The sequence below is a fragment of the Dermacentor albipictus genome, unplaced genomic scaffold (genome assembly GCF_038994185.2).
Source record: "Dermacentor albipictus isolate Rhodes 1998 colony unplaced genomic scaffold, USDA_Dalb.pri_finalv2 scaffold_34, whole genome shotgun sequence".
Classification (NCBI taxonomy): Eukaryota; Metazoa; Arthropoda; class Arachnida; order Ixodida; family Ixodidae; genus Dermacentor; species Dermacentor albipictus.
Window position 1 is genome coordinate 2,190,700 of NW_027225588.1, and position 6,224 is coordinate 2,196,923.

The window sequence follows — 6,224 nt, forward strand, 5'->3', positions numbered from 1 at the left end:
TTTGTTGAACCTTGTGTTATCTGATTTCATCGCTTGACACGAATGGTGTAGAACTTTGTAGAAGGCATGCGGGTCCCAACGATTAATCTGGAACATTCAATGACTGCTGTATAAAAGCCGACGCGCTTGACCCGCTGATCAGATTTTCGACGATCGCCGACCGTGTTCACCGCTATCGTTGTGCTATAAGTGTAGCCTCTTTTGTGGGCACAGGTTCGCCCAATAAAAGTTAGTTTTGTGTTTCACAGTATTGCTACTGTGTTCTTTGACGTCATGACCACGTGACAATATGCAGATATAGCGAGACAAGTATTTAATTTGTGTATAAACCACAAGGCATCATCCACAATAACTCTAGCTCTTTTGTTATCCTCTGTGTTCAAGTCAGCTGTGCTGACGTGTAGCAGAGCTCACGTCTCGGCCCTCTGCGTCACCGAAACAAAAAACAGTGGCTACCTTCACGACAAATGAGCAAAAATGTCTTGTCATATGCCATGACAAGTCAGCAACTCACCGCGCATATCATGGTGCTGTCTGTCGGATGCCAGCGGTAACGTTTGACTTGCGTCTCTCATTTTTTTTTCTTCGCTCGCTGTTACGAGGGATGCGAAACATCCTTTGAACTTTCGCGTGTGAAGTAGGACACAGTTACACACAGCAGCCTGTCATAGCTTTCGTTCAACAACTGATGGAACTCAAACAACGACGCGTTTACAGCACCGTGCCCCCACTAACCACTGCATTCCGCTAGACGCTGTCGAACCAACATGGCTGCCCGAGAAGTTGCGGAAGCATGGCCTATGTAGGTCAAAAGGTGTCTCCCCCCTGAAAGCGGCAGCGCTGGCATCGAGGCACCCTAGTCGTAGCCCTTTCGCGCTTCCACAAAAACAAGTGCCTCGTGAAGTGCGGTGCCGTCTTGTTGACCATGGCACAAGCGATCACATCGGAGCAAAGTGTTCACGGGGCAGGGGGGGGGGGGGAGGGGTATGGTAAGTTGATCTTTGAGCAAATTTCAGCCAGGGTTCAATAGTGTTATACGGCGCTTACCAGCTATGCTTCCGGATAACCCGACAGAGCTATAATGTATACGAGAAGTTCGACATGTGTTGGGTCATTGCGGAATTTTCAATAACTTATGCATGCCGGTGCTCGGAAGACGATTGTTTCCTACGAGTAGCGCAATAATTAACACGTTGCCATGAAATAGCTACATATGCCATCAAGATCGAACTCAGTAAAAAATGGGAAGGTCTGCATAGCAACTCTTCATGCCAAGTTATATGCTTTTGGATGAAAGACAAGTTTTGCAAAAAAAAAATTAACAAATGTTTCCAATAGTCAAGCTGCAATTACCAGCTATGTCTCACAATGTCCCGAAAAAACGCTGCCTTACGCAAACTTTGTGTTTAGTAGAAATAATTGGCGCCTTTAGTACAACGTGTCGCGAAATTTTAACGTTCGTCACTTTACTAGGTGCTGTGCAATTAATTCTTTAATCCACCTTTTTTCCCTATTCCCGGGTGTTACACAACGTTCGTCCAGTGTCCCCGATAAATTAAATGAGGCCTCTTGTTTATATTTGCTTAAAGTAACGAAGGGGCAATGGGTGATGTGCAAGCAAAGTGGGAATTGTGTGAGTTAAATGTGACCATTGCAATAAATTACATATGCATGATCTCCGGAGAGTTATAAGTGTGTTTTACGAGTAGAGTAAAATTTTGTCCACTGCCCTGGCATATCTAAAAACGCCTCCAAATACAATGTTACCGAAAATTGAGGGGGGGAGGGGATTTCGACATAGCGTGCAACATTGACGAATTCTACAGTATTAATGAGAGCATAGGAGTAGTCGTAATCAAACTTAATAAGAGGTATAGATTAAAGGTAGTGCAAGGCTACGCTCCAACATCCAGTCACGACGATGAGGAAGTAAATCAGTTTTATGAAGATGTTCAATTAGCGATGAGAAAAGTACAAACTCGGTATACAGTAGTAATGGGCGACTTCGCTGCAAAAAGGGGGAAAAGCAGGCGGGTGAACAGGCAATTGGAAACTATGGCATCGATTCTAGAAATGCTAGAGGAGAGATGCTGGTAGAATTCGCAGAAAGGAATAAGCTGAGAATAATGAGCACCTTTTTCAGGAAACGTAGCAACAGAAAGTGGACCTAGAAAAGCCCTAATGGTGAAACAAGAAATGAAATCGATTTCATACTTTCTGCCGATCCCAGCATATTGCAGGATGTAGAAGCGATAGGTATGGTAAAATGCAGTGGTCATAGGTTAGTGAGAGTTAGAATTCACCTAATTTTGAACAGAGAAAGAGTAAAATTGGTCAAGAAGAAACAGGTCAACTGAAAAAAAAATTATAGGGTTTTACGTGCCAAAACCACTTTCCCTTGCGCCATTATGAGGCACGCCATAGTGGAGGACTTCGGAAATTTCGACCACTTGGCGTTCTTTAACGTGCACGTTAATCTAAGTGCACGGGTGTTTTCGCATTTTCGCAAATGCGGCCGCCGTGGCCGAGATTCGATCCCGCGACCTCGTGCTCAGCAGCCTAAGAGCATAGCCACTGAGCAACCACAGCGGGTAGGGCAACCTAGAGGCAGTAAGGGTAAAAGCAGACAAATTTAAGCTGGTACTTGCAAACAAATATGTAGCGTTAGAACAGAGAGAGGATGCTGATGACATAGAGGTTATAAATAAAATCGTAACGAGGCTGGGGCTTCAGAGGCAGCAATTGAAGTGGGAGGCTAGGCACCAAGGCAAGCTCTCCCAAGTAACGAAGGACCTAATAAAGAAACGACCAAGAATGAAAGTGTCTAACTCAAGAGATAAGATAGAATTCGCGGAACTGTCAAAACTTAAAAATTACATTATGGGGTTTTACGTGCCGAAACCACTTTCTGATTATGAGGCACGCCGTAGCAGAGGACTCCGAAAATTTTGACCATCTGGCGTTCACAATATAAATAAGGCCGCCGTGGCCGGCATTCGATCCCGTGACCTCGTGCTCAGCAGCCCAACACCATAGCCACTGAGCAACCGCGGCGGTTGCTGTCTAAACTGATCAACAAGGCGAAAATAAGTGATATTCGAGATTATAACGTGAGAAAAACTGAAGAAGCCGTAAAACATGGACGCAGCCCGAAATCAGTGAGAATGAAACTTGGCATAGAACAAACCAAGATGCATGCACTGAAAGATAAGCAGGGTAATATCATCAGCAATCGCGAACGTATAATAAAAGCAGCGAAGGAATTCTATACTGACCTGCAGACTACCCAGAAGACTCGCGAGTACTCCATTCGAAACAATAATGAACCGGATAGAGAAACTCCTCCGATAACTAGCGATGAGGTCAGAAGGGCCCTGCAAGACGCGAAACGGGGAAAATCCGCAGGAGAAGATAGAATAAACGTTGATATAATCAAAGATGCAAGAGATATTGCTAGAAAAACTGGCGGCTCTCTATTCAGTGTCTATCGACTGCAAGGGTCCCAGAAAATGGGAAGAATGCATATATTATACTAATCCACAACAAGGGAGACGTCAAAGAATTGAAAAATTATAGGCCCATTAGCTCACTCCCAGTATTATATAAAACATTTACCAATATATTCTCCAATACAATAAGGGCAACACTGAACTTTTGTCAACCAAGGGAACAGGCAGCTTCAGGAAGGGACACACTACAAAGAATTACATCCATGTCATTATTCTGGTTATCGAGAAATCCGCATAGTAGAATAAGCCTTTCTATATGGCTTTCATAGATTACGAGAAAGCATTTGATTCGGTAGAGATACCAGCAGTCACAGAGGCATTGCGTAATCAAGGAGTATAGACCACTTACGTAAAGACCCTGGAAAATATCTACAGAGATTCCTCAGCCACCTTAATTCTACACAAGAAAAGTAGGAAGATACCTATAAAGAAAGGGGTCAGAGAAGGAGGCACAATCTCTCCAATGCTATTCACTGCGTTCTTGGAAGAAGTATTCAAGCTAGTAAACTGGGAAGGCTTAGGAGTAAGAATCAACGGCGAATATCTCAGCAACCTTCGATTTGCTGATGACATTGTCCTGTTCAGCAACACTGGGGACGAGTTACAACAAATTATTGAGGACCATAACAGGGAGAGTGTAAGAGTTGGGTTGAAGATTAATATGCAGAAGACAAAGATAATGATGAACAACCGGGCAAGGGAACAAGAGTTCAGGATCGCAAGTCAGCCTCTAGAGTCTGTGAAGTAGTACGTTTACCTAGGTCAACTAATCACAGGCATCCCTGACCATCAGAACGAAATTCAGAGAAGAATAAAAATGGGTTTGATCGCATACGGCAGAGGTCGTGAGCTCCTGATTGGCAGCTTACCGCTATCATTGAAAAGGAAAGTGTACAATCAGCGTATTTTACCGGTGCTGACATATGGGGCAGATACTTGGAAGACTGTCAAAAAAGCTTGAGAAAAAGTTAAGGACCGCGCAAAGAGCTATGGAACGAAGAATGCTAAGCATAACTTTAAGAGACAGAAAGAGAGCGGTTTGGATCAGAGAGAAAACGGGTATAGACGATATTCTAATTGACATCAAGAGAAATAAATGGCGCTGGGCAGGTCATGTAATGCGCAGATTAGATAATCGTTGGACCATTAGGGTGACAGAATGGGTACCAAGAGAAATGAAGCGCAGTAGAGGACGGCAGAAGACTAAGTGCATGGTGCGACGAAATTAGGAAATTTGCGGGTGGTAGTTGGCATCAGTTGGCGCGGGACCTGGGTTATTGGAGATCGCAGGGAGAACGTTCGCCCTGCAGTGAACATAACATAGGATGATGATGATGATGATGATGATGATGATCAGTATGACGAAGGTGCGACCGACGACAGTAAGTCGTTATAGTGTGACAGACTTTCGTGCAGTGTGCACGAAAGCAGTGTCCGTTGAGTGAGAACATCCCTCCGACAACGCTAACGTCGCCGCAAGGGCGCGTGCTTATGTATTTATTGACGGTCAAATTGAGTCGAAATGTACTTCTTAAGACGAAAAGCACAATCTACAGCCCCTTCCGGCAGTCCACATCTTGTTTCAGGCAGTGTCAATCTCGTTCAGCGCAGCTTCATTAGGCATAGCACAACCTACGAGTCCGTCTAGTATACCGGCGGACTTAAAATATAGGATAAACAAGTACTACGAAGGAAACTGCTTTTAGCTACGCTGCTAGCCATACCGACTTGAAGTGAATTACGATTAGCCTAGTGCTATGCACAGACAAAAACGGGACGCGGCGACATGGCGCAGTGCCAACACCGCTGTACATCAGCGTTCTTGATCGAAGGCAGTCGGTCGCACTCACCGGCGCTTCCATGGACGAAGTGCAACTACGTGGAGTGGGAGATCTGCGTATATCGTTATGCTGACAAATTTATTACGTACCGAGAAACACAGTTTGCCTTTCATGCCAAACAGGCAGCAAGCGGTGGCTCTTTCGATACTGCAGCGTAAGGAACATCGCTCGTTGTCACGCAAGTACGGAAGGCATCGGGGTTTTCACTTTATAACTATACGCGCTCTCTAATTGAGCGCTTAGGTGCGCAGATTTTACTCTAGCAATACGCTATCGAACACACAAACTATACGGCCGATGAAGAACACTAAAAGTGAGAACCATCTGTCAAAATCAGCAGTAACTGCTCTCCCCAAAACGGCGACTAGGGGTTCGTGTATGCGGCCACCTAATCGCCGTTTTCGAAGTCCCAGGGACGCTCATACCTTCTCGTCTCAGTGTGATGTAAGGCTTCTGATATGCGCATGAGAACTGTTCATACAGGTTTTGACAAGAGAAGAAACGCAGGGGCTTGATTGTGTTCATTATAACCAGATAAAGCCAACAGACAATGAAGCCATCGGGAAAATTAGCTGTGGTTGAAATTTGAATGTAGAAAATAATAAAGAAAATGGAAATATAAAGTGGACAAACATCGAACTTGTCACCGGTGGGAGCTGAACCCACAACCTCCGCAGTTCGTCATTATATTGTGTAAGCGGTGCACGGTTTCTACTGTACTTCAAGCGAACAGCGAGCGGTGACCGTACAGGTGCCGATGTAAACAAATGCGCCGATTCTACGCAATTGTTTGCGGAGAACGCATAAATACTCTGTGCGCAGTAACGCCCCTTTAAAGAGCTATGCCCACTCTACGGTAAAAATTGAGATATAC